This window comes from Leiobunum rupestre, chromosome 4, assembly GCF_980474605.1.
Source record: "Leiobunum rupestre chromosome 4, qqLeiRupe1.1.hap1, whole genome shotgun sequence".
Classification (NCBI taxonomy): Eukaryota; Metazoa; Arthropoda; class Arachnida; order Opiliones; family Sclerosomatidae; genus Leiobunum; species Leiobunum rupestre.
The window spans coordinates 14,133,522-14,145,158 of NC_143387.1; positions in this window are offsets into that span (position 1 = coordinate 14,133,522).

Below are 11,637 nucleotides of genomic sequence, written 5' to 3' on the forward strand. Positions count from 1 at the left end.
CCAGGTGGTAGTTGTACCGTTTGAATTAGAAACCAGGTGGTACTTGTACCATTGGAATTAGAAACCAGGTGGTACTTGTACTGTTTGAACTAGAAACCAGGTGGTATTTGTACTGTTTGAACTAGAAACCAGGTGGTACTTGTACTGTTTGAACTAGAAACCAGGTGGTACTTGTACCGTTTGAATTAGAAACCAGGTGGTACTTGTACCATTTGAATTAGAAACCAGGTGGTACTTGTACCGTTTGAATTAGAAACCAGGTGGTAATTGTACCATTTGAATTAGAAACCAGGTGGTACTTGTACCGTTTGAATTAGAAACCAGGTGGTACTTGTACCGTTTGAATTAGAAACCCGGTGGTACTTGTACCGTTTGAATTAGAAACCAGGTGGTACTTGTACCGTTTGAATTAGAAACCAGGTGGTACTTGTACCATTTGAATTAGAAACCAGGTGGTACTTGTACCGTTTGAATTAGAAACCAGGTGGTACTTGTACCGTTTGAATTAGAAACCAGGTGGTACTTGTACCGTTTGAATTAGAAACCAGGTGGTACTTGTACCGTTTGAATTAGAAACCAGGTGGTACTTGTACCGTTTGAATTAGAAACCAGGTGGTACTTGTACCGTAAGTACCACCTGGTTTCTTCAACGGGTGACGTAGTGCGTTTCGGCTCCGCTATTTTCGTGTTTTTAGTGCGTTTTTAGTGCGATTCGGTGTTAAAACGTGGGTGTTTTGTGTGTAGGAGTGTTTTTCCTAAGCGTTCTGCAATTTACCGCGGGCAATTCAGTGCTTTTTTCGTGTTTTTATGGACTTTTGCCCCCCTGACTCAGCCCAATGCAATAATAGCATAGGAAGGTTAAAGGGGGCTTTTAGCCCCCACCCCCTGTTTTGCGAGCGACGCCACTGTCTTTTTCGGATTCCTCGCATCGAACTCTACCAGGTTTGTGATTTTCATCACGTTCCGTCCATTTTTTCAATTGTTTATAAGCCGTGCATCACTTTATCACACGTGATCGCGGGCCTTGATCTCTTCTCCAAAGACCACAGAGCTTTTTCGCTATACATTCTATAGCGTGGACTCGTTTTTGTGTTAGCTGCCAGTTTTTCTTTATCTCTCCCATTTAAGTCGGGTTTTCTCTTGAATACCGTCTCAAATATGGTTATTAACTCTACCGCGAGTGATTTGACACTAACGGATGCTCTGGTAACTATCAAGGATGCATCCGAACAGCCTCGGACTCCTTTGCGAGAGGTTCCCCCTACTTCTACGGGTTATTTCAGCGCCACGGCGGGGTTTATATCATCCGTGAGCGCCTCGCTTTCCGGTCATGTGCCTACACCCGTGACTACTCTCTTGGGCAACGGACAGCCCCCTTTTTATACCTTCCTCCCGACCTCGACCGTCCAGTCAAATGGACTTCCGCCCGCGTTTGTCGGAAATGTCATGGCTTCCACCTCGCCTCTCATGTCAACAGGCGCTCCGTTTTTTTCCTCTCAGACTCCCTTTCCTTCTCTCCCTTTTCCCCCTCTTTCCTCCTCTTTTTCCCCCTCCTTCCAGGGTCCTCTTCCTCCTCTTCCATCGTCCTACGCTTTTAAGCCGTAGAACTTTGTGCCGGGGAATTTAAGGTGTCAGCCGTCAACTGGCTTATTTCCCTACCCGGCCGTATGTACCGCGCCACCGTTGCAAACCCCGATTGCCTCGATGTTCGCAGCCTCGAGTGCCCCATCATCGCAACTGGTGACGAGTGTTACCCACACCCTCAACACCGCTGCTCTCTCCAACTCGCAATCCTTGCTGACGACATCCACCCAGTCGGTTGGAGTCTCCGCTTCCGCCTCAACTATCAATACCTCCGCTTCCACCTCTGGGGCCGTATCCTACGCGAATGCGGCTAACACTAACCAGAACAGAGGTAGGAGTCGCTCTCGCCCACCAGGGGCAACTAACGATTTCGACATAACAGTCCCGATTCCGGCGCGATCGCCAACACACGAAAACGCCGTCGCTTTTAAGAATCTCCACGGCTCAAACAACGATGCCTATCTGGATGCGATTGTCGCGAGTGGCTGCCCTGTCACAGAAATCACATACATCGGGCGCGCTGACGCGAACGTGATCCTCTACTTTCGCGAACGGACCTGGGCATCGAATTTTATTCAGTACGGCCTCGACATCCGCGGTCAAACTCTCGAAGGGAAGCCCGCTGACCTCGCGCCGAGACGCCTAGTTTTGTCGAACATACCGCCAACTGTACCTGACAGCGCCGTGAAGGCCCTCCTCTCTCGCTACGGCCTCGTCAAAGGACCAATCGTCACGCTCCGTGCGTCGACTTCGAACCCGGACTACGCGCACGTAAAAGGTTTTCGGCGCGTCGCGAACGTCGAATTCGCCTCCGACGATGACGCGCGAAACATGCCCTCTCAGCTCATTTTAACGGCAAACAATGCGCAATAACAGTCAACGAGTCGCTCACATGTTTTTTCTGCCACGATGACGGCCACGCCAGCCGCATTTGCCCGAAAAAACAAGCCGCCAACGCTACTGTCGCCAGTGGAGCTAACGGTACTCAGCAACCGCAACAACACCAGCCACGTCAAACGTCCTCCGCTTCCAATCAGCCTCCACCCGCTGGTCAGCACCGCCAACGCGCCAACAGTCGGCGTCGAAATAAGCCTTCATCGACAGTTGACAATCGAAACCACTCCGCTGCCTCTCAGAATCCGCAGCCCTCTCAAAACAACACGATCACTCCGACGCCACTAACGCGTCGTCGCGCAAACTCCGGCCCAGGCCGAGTCACGGCCACTGTTCCGCTCTGCTCAACCGCTACCCTGACTCCTCGCGCCGACCTCACCGAAACCAGCGTTAAGAAGGTCGTAGACACCACGACTGTCTCTTCCGACGTCTCTGTCGCTGTCCAATCGCCAACTGAAAACGCAGAAAATCCAATCGACGATTCGCAACTTTCGCAAGAGTCTGACATGTGTTTTTCCCAAGACTCTATCGTCAGCGCTCTCGACACCACTTCAGAAGTAGGTGAAGACGAGAGCAAACGTACCGCTTTTAAGCGACCCTACGACGTCGATGACTAGACAAAGACGCCTAGGAAGTCAGCGCGTCCTCACACCACCATATGCCACATCGACAACGACACGGGCACCTGGCACGATCGCGCGGGCGCTTTCAAACCAGTGCATTCGTACGTTAACACCGCGCTCTTCGCGAAAGAGGCTGGCACGATGCCAGTCGCCGAACAGCGTCGAAAAGTCGCTAATTTCGTACCAACTGCCGATCTAATTCCGACATTTTGTCGCCAAATTAGCGTTTTCACGGCTCTCGATAAAACTTTCTCGGATATTTCCTCGTCAGACCTAAGGAAGAAGACGCGAACCCGATATTACAAACTCGCGAGTAATCTAGACGCCGTCGCCCGCCTCAATCCCAACGACACCTCCGATAGCGAAGCGGATATTTCTAAGCAGTAGGGTCTCCGTCGGTTTTTTCTCATTTTCCCGCTCCCGCGACTTTTTTTCTCTTAACTTCTTCCAAGTTATGAACCGTTGCGTTAGACTTTTCAGTTTTTTCTCCTTAATCTTCATAATGTCGGTTTTCATGACAATTAACGCGAGAGGCATCGGCTCGGAAGTTCGAAACACGCGCGCGCTCGACTATGTGCAACGATTTTTTCCTCTCGTGCTCGCTATCCAAGAGACGAACGTGTCCGAGAGTTTCGCGAACTCCTTCGTCTGGACTCGCTGGAAATATACCTTCTGGCACGCCCTGAGACTGAATAACATCGGCTCGGGTGTCGCGCTGGCGCTGCACTCATCGATTGCTCTCTTTGTCACACGAACCGAGGCTTTCCGTCATTCCGCGGTCTACGCGCGTCTCGACGCAGGCTCTTAGCTATCGGCTCACGCGCCTTGCCACATCTTCAGCGTCTATCTCTCTTCGTCCTCCGTCGACGAAGCGAAAGCCACGCTCTCTTTTGTCGCCAATACGCTCGCTACCACTCAAGATAATCATCCAATATTCCTACTAGGGGATTTCAACTGTACCCTGAGCCCCGATCTCGACCGCCTCAACTGTCGCGAACCTCGTCCGGCTATCGCCGCGCTTCTTCAGCAGGTTCTGGAGACATACGGGCTGGTCGACGCCTATCGCCAGCGCCATCCGACCGGAAGGAGCTATACCTGGCGAAAATTTATCAAACATACGACACTCGACCCGACGGATCCCAACGCCGCATCCCAACAACCCAAGCGACTAGTATCCGCCCGACTCGATCGGCTATACTATCGCGCGCCGAGCACCGTCAAGAACGCTCGCCACGTACCAGCCGCGTTATCAGACCACGACGCCCTAATCGTCGAATATTTCGACAACAAGCGCGTCGATCGTACGCCTCCTTTCTGGCGAATGAACGTTACCTGCCTCGCTGACGAATCTTTCGTCAACGCTCTCAAAGACGAACTCGAAGACATCTCGGCGAGCCGGCCTCCCTACGTCCCCGTCTGCGAGTGGTGGTTTGATTCCGTCAAACCTCGCGTTAAAAACTTTTGTCGACGCGCGTCCCACGAGCGTTTCGTCAACCAACGCCTAAGGGCGTCTCATCTCACACACGTCATCGAGGCAAACGAGCCCGACACGGATGAATGGATACAGGCCCGCGAAGAACTCGATCGGTTCGAGATCGACAGCGCTTCCGCTTCACTCGCGCGCGCCCGCGAACACCATAACCGTATTATTGACACCCCCTCTCGCGATTTTTTCGCTTTGGAACGGAAGGCCATCGACGAAAACGTCATTCACGGTGTCTACGACCGTCAAGGGGTATTGGTCGAAGATCCCGACGCCATCCGCGATTGTCTAAGGAGCTTCTACGAGGACCTTTATCAGGCTACGCCACCCACTGAGGACGCGAACGCGGCCCGGAACTCTCTCCTCGCCGATTTACCGCGGCTTAGTGAAGCAGACGCTGGAAACTTAGACGGTCACTTAACCGCAACCGAGGTCGTGAATGCCGCTTCCGGGCTCGCGAGGGGCAAAGTGTGCGGGTACGACGGCCTGCCGGTAGAACTCTACGTCAAGTTCTGGTATTTTTTCAGTCCGATTTTTATCGCGGTGTTTCGCGATATCGCCCACCATCCCAGTTTTTGGTCTTCCTTCTCTCAGGCGATCGTCTCGTTGCTTCCGAAAACGGGCGACCTTTTGTCAATCGCCAACTGGCGCCCTATTTCGGTCGTCAACGCCGATTATAAAATTTACGCACGAGTCCTCGCCGCGAGACTCAACACCGTGATCGTGTCCATCATCGGACCCGGCCAATCTTACGCTGTCCCGGGGCGGTCGATTTTTGATACCATCACAATCCTCCGCGACTCAATCGAAGAGGCTAACACCTTCAATCAGCCACTGGGTATCCTCAACGTCGATTTCGCCAAGGCTTTCGACAAAGTCGATCATCGGTATCTCACCGCCACTCTACAGCGATTCGGTATCCCGGAAGGCTTTCTTAGTCACCTACGCGTCCTCTACAAGGACGCGACCTTCCGACTTCGCTACAACAACACCGTAACGACGCCGATTCCGTTCAACAGTGGCATTCGACAGGGCTGCCCTCTTTCGGCAATCCTTTTCACCATCGCGATTGAGCCACTCAACGCCACGCTCCGGAAGGTCTTGACCATCCAGAACGCTAATCCGCGTCACGGCGCGATTCACTCCACTTTCGCGGACGACCTCAACGGCCTGATACGCGAAGAGTGGCAATTCGAGAAATTCTTCGAGAGCCTATCCACGTACTGCACCGCCTCCATCGCCGCGGTTAATCGCGAAAAGTGTTTCGTCCTTTTTAGCGGCGCGTGGCGCAACCGAGTCGATCAGCCGGGTAACATTCCTTCGCGTTCAGACGGCGGGAAGTTCCTCGGCGTTTATCTGGGTAACACAGTCACTTTCGCGAACCAGAACTGGCCCGACCTCGAACGACGACTCCTCAAAGTGCTGGGTCGCTGGAGACGACTTCGCCATCTCTCCTCCATTCGTGGCCGGGTCATGATCGCGAACCAAGTCGCCGCCGCCGTTCTGTGGCATCGTTTAAAGGTCCTCGAACCTCCGCCAGCATTCTTCCAAAACGTCCAACGCCACCTCGTTAATTACGTCTGGAATTCCACGCACTGGGTTGCGGCGGAATTCCTGTTCGCGTCCCGCGTGTCCGGTGGTTTACAACTAGTAAACGTCGCCGCCAAGATTGACGCGTTTCGCGTTCATTACGCTACGCGCCTCTTCGCCGATCCCGACCGCTCGAATCCCGGGTTTCGTTTCGCGTGCTCGGTATGCCATCTAACCGACAACCGGCCGCAGGATTTCTTCACGCGCGCTCGCCATCCGCCGCTCCTACAGTTTTACAAGTACGTGGCCGACGCGTGTACCCGGTTCCGCCCGTTTCTCGCAGTCGCGAAATCATCTCGGGAAGTTTTTCTAGACACACCTGTCTTAGAGTCAACCGTCGTTCGGGATGTCTCCGGCCAACCGCTTACCTCTCTCACGACTCTGGCGCTTTTCCATCGAGGTCTACGCCATTTAGCCGATTTCATCAAGCCCGATGGTGCCTGGAGGCCGGTGCGCGACTGCGTCAACGACGACCGACCATCGCGTTCGTTCGAGGATCAGCTTACCATCGCTTTCGCCGCCATCCAACGGTCGTTCCCAGGCTACTTCGACGACGCCGGCCTTCGAGAAGACGCTCCTTTCGCCGAACGAAGACTCTTCGATCTTCCTTGTCGAACACACCAGTGGCGGTAGGTGCGTTAAGACGCGATTATCGCGAACCACGCCCACGAGTGCTTTCTACGAACACGCGATCGCCAAGCGATATCCGGGACGACCACCGATGACCCCGGACGACGTTATCGCTCCTCCGCAGCCGATGTCCCCGTGGTTGTGGCCGAGACACGCCTCTCTCGCCAACCGTAGCGAGATCGACACCCACTGGCGGTGCCTCCACAACGCGCTTCCTACTCCCACGCGGTTGTCTCACATGGAACCTAACAACGTGCCGTTCCCGGCATGCCCCTTCTGCCCCACTGTAGGAACCGTCGCCCATCAATACTAAGACTGCCCAATGGCGCGTCGTTTTGTCGCGCGACTCCCTCAACTAGTGCACGAATCACGCGACCACGTTCACACGTCCAGTGACTACTGGCTCCTAGCGGATGGCAAAAACCATCAGTTTTGCAACCTCGTTTTCCTGCTGGGCAAGCACGTTTTGAGGGATGTCCTTCGTCTCGCGACAACGGGAGGCCTGAGGACCGACAATTTCTAAGACGTTGAAACGCGGCTTTTTCGAACATTTCGCGCGCGCTTTAAAAGTCGGTTCGCGGTTCAACGCGCCCTCGCCCAAAGGAATAATACCATCCCGCGATTCTCCGACACGTGGGACTTCGAAAACTTGAACATGTAATATATTGTAAAAAATAATTTATGTTTAAATTGTTCATAACCTTGTAATTAAATTGTTAAATAACATTGTAAATAAAGGGTTCTCCCTACTTTCACCTTCATTGTAACGCCTCTGCGATGAGGACGTCGCTCCCTCAAGCATAGGTGATTTAACTCTTTTATTTTTTCCAAATTTAAAGACTTAAGTGTGGTTGTAATAATTTGTAAATAGTCTATATATATTTGTTATCCTCACCACTTTCGTTCTAAATGTCGCAAAATGTAACACCTTCGTGATAAGGACGTCGACCCCTTACGCGTTAGGTGATTTTACTCTTCATTTTACCATTTGTTTACTCAAAACATGAGCCGTTTTTTCGGTCGTCTGCCAGTTTGCACTAACTTGGCAAATTTTGTTTGTCAACTGAATTTGTATTACATTTCACCATATGTATTCCTCAGAAGTCATAATAAAGAGTTCATTATACTAAAAAAAAATAGAAACCAGGTGGTACTTGTACCGTTTGAATTAGAAACCAGGTGGTACTTGTACCGTTTGAATTTGAAACCAGGTGATACTTGTACCGTTTGAATTAAAAACCAGGTGGTACTTGTACCGTTTGGATTAGAAACCAGATGGTACTTGTACCGTTTGAATTAGAAACTAGGTGGTACTTGTACCGTTTGAATTAGAAACCAGGTGGTACTTGTATCGTTTGAAATAGAAACCAGGTGGTACTTGTACCGTTTGAATTAGAAACCAGGTGGTACTTGTACCGTTTGAATTTGAAACCAGGTGATACTTGTACCGTTTGAATTAAAAACCAGGTGGTACTTGTACCGTTTGGATTAGAAACCAGATGGTACTTGTACCGTTTGAATTAGAAACTAGGTGGTACTTGTACCGTTTGAATTAGAAACCAGGTGGTACTTGTATCGTTTGAAATAGAAACCAGGTGGTACTTGTACCGTTTGAAATAGAAACCAGGTGGTACTTGTAACGTTGAATTAGAAACCAGGTGGTACTTGTACCGTTTGAATTAGAAACAAGGTGGTACTTGTACCGTTTGAATTAGAAACCAGGTGGTACTTGTACCGTTTGAATTAGAAACCAGGTGGTACTTGTACCGTTTGAAATAGAAACCAGGTGGTACTTGTACCGTTTGAATTAGAAACCAGGTGGTACTTGTACCGTTTGAATTAGAAACAAGGTGGTACTTGTACCGTTTGAATTAGAAACCAGGTGGTACTTGTACCGTTTGAATTAGAAACCAGGTGGTACTTGTACCGTTTGAAATAGAAACCAGGTGGTACGTGTACCGTTTGAAATAGAAACCAGGTGGTACTTGTACCGTTTGAATTAGAAACCAGGTGGTACTTGTACCGTTTGAATTAGAAACCAGGTGGTACTTGTACCGTTTGAATTAGAAACCAGGTGGTACTTGTACCGTTTGAATTAGAAACCAGGTGGTACTTGTACCGTTTGAATTAGAAACCAGGTGGTACTTGTACCGTTTGAATTAGAAACCAGGTGGTACTTGTACCGTTTGAAATAGAAACCAGGTGGTACGTGTACCGTTTGAAATAGAAACCAGGTGGTACTTGTACCGTTTGGATTAGAAACCAGATGGTACTTGTACCGTTTGAATTTGAAACCAGGTGATACTTGTACCGTTTGGATTAGAAACCAGATGGTACTTGTACCGTTTGGATTAGAAACCAGATGGTACTTGTACCGTTTGAATTAGAAACTAGGTGGTACTTGTACCGTTTGAATTAGAAACCAGGTGGTACTTGTACCGTTTGAATTAGAAACCAGGTGGTACTTGTACCGTTTGAATTAGAAACCAGGTGGTACTTGTACCGTTTGAATTAGAAACCAGGTGGTACTTGTACCGTTTGAATTAGAAACCAGGTGGTACTTGTACCGTTTGAATTAGAAACCAGGTGGTACTTGTACCGTTTGAATTAGAAACCAGGTGGTACTTGTACCATTTGAATTAGAAACCAGGTGGTACTTGTACCGTTTGAATTAGAAACCAGGTGGTACTTGTATCGTTTGAAATAGAAACCAGGTGGTACTTGTACCGTTTGAATTAGAAACAAGGTGGTACTTGTACCGTTTGAATTAGAAACCAGGTGGTACTTGTACCGTTTGAATTAGAAACCAGGTGGTACTTGTACCGTTTGAATTAGAAACCAGGTGGTACTTGTATCGTTTGAAATAGAAACCAGGTGGTACTTGTACCGTTTGAAATAGAAACCAGGTGGTACTTGTACCGTTTGAATTAGAAACAAGGTGGTACTTGTACCGTTTGAATTAGAAACCAGGTGGTACTTGTACCGTTTGAATTAGAAACCAGGTGGTACTTGTACCATTTGAATTAGAAACCAGGTGGTACTTGTACCGTTTGAATTAGAAACCAGGTGGTACTTGTACCGTTTGAATTAGAAACCAGGTGGTACTTGTACCGTTTGAAATAGAAACCAGGTGGTACGTGTACCGTTTGAAATAGAAACCAGGTGGTACTTGTACCGTTTGAATTAGAAACCAGGTGGTACTTGTACCGTTTGAATTAGAAACCAGGTGGTACTTGTACCGTTTGAATTAGAAACCAGGTGGTACTTGTACCGTTTGAATTAGAAACCAGGTGGTACTTGTACCGTTTGAATTAGAAACCAGGTGGTACTTGTACCGTTTGAATTAGAAACCAGGTGGTACTTGTACCGTTTGAATTAGAAACCAGGTGGTACTTGTACCGTTTGAATTAGAAACCAGGTGGTACTTGCACCGTTTGAATTAGAAACCAGGTGGTACTTGTACCGTTTGAAATAGAAACCAGGTGGTACTTGTACCGTTTGAAATAGAAACCAGGTGGTACTTGTACCGTTTGAATTAGAAACCAGGTGGTACTTGTACCGTTTGAAATAGAAACCAGGTGGTACTTGTACCGTTTGAAATAGAAACCAGGTGGTACTTGTACCGTTTGAATTAGAAACCAGGTGGTATTTGTACCGTTTGAATTAGAAACCAGGTGGTACTTGTACCGTTTGAATTAGAAACCAGGTGGTACTTGTACCGTTTGAATTAGAAACCAGGTGGTACTTGTACCGTTTGAATTAGAAACCAGGTGGTACTTGTACCGTTTGAATTAGAAACCAGGTGGTACTTGTACCGTTTGAATTAGAAACCAGGTGGTACTTGTACCGTTTGAATTAGAAACCAGGTGGTACTTGTACCGTTTGAATTAGAAACCAGGTGGTACTTGTACCGTTTGAATTAGAAACCAGGTGGTACTTGTACCGTTTGAATTAGAAACCAGGTGGTACTTGTACCGTTTGAATTAGAAACCAGGTGGTACTTGTACCGTTTGAAATAGAAACCAGGTGGTACTTGTACCGTTTGAAATAGAAACCAGGTGGTACTTGTACCGTTTGAATTAGAAACCAGGTGGTATTTGTACCGTTTGAATTAGAAACCAGGTGGTACTTGTACCGTTTGAATTAGAAACCAGGTGGTATTTGTACCGTTTGAATTAGAAACCAGGTGGTACTTGTACCGTTTGAATTAGAAACCAGGTGGTACTTGTACCGTTTGAATTAGAAACCAGGTGGTACTTGTACCGTTTGAATTAGAAACCAGGTGGTACTTGTACCGTTTGAATTAGAAACCAGGTGGTACTTGTACCGTTTGAATTAGAAACAAGGTGGTACTTGTACCGTTTGAATTAGAAACCAGGTGGTACTTGTTCCGTTTGAATTAGAAACCAGGTGGTACTTGTACCGTTTGAATTAGAAACCAGGTGGTACTTGTACCGTTGAATTAGAAACCAGGTGGTACTTGTACCGTTTGAATTAGAAACAAGGTGGTACTTGTACCGTTTGAATTAGAAACCAGGTGGTACTTGTACCGTTTGAATTAGAAACCAGGTGGTACTTGTATCGTTTGAAATAGAAACCAGGTGGTACTTGTACCGTTTGAAATAGAAACCAGGTGGTACTTGTACCGTTTGAATTAGAAACCAGGTGGTACTTGTACCGTTTGAATTAGAAACCAGGTGGTACTTGTTCCGTTTGAATTAGAAACCAGGTGGTACTTGTTCCGTTTGAATTAGAAACCAGGTGGTACTTGTACCGTTTGAATTAGAAACCAGGTGGTACTTGTACCGTTGAATTAGAAACCAGGTGGTACTT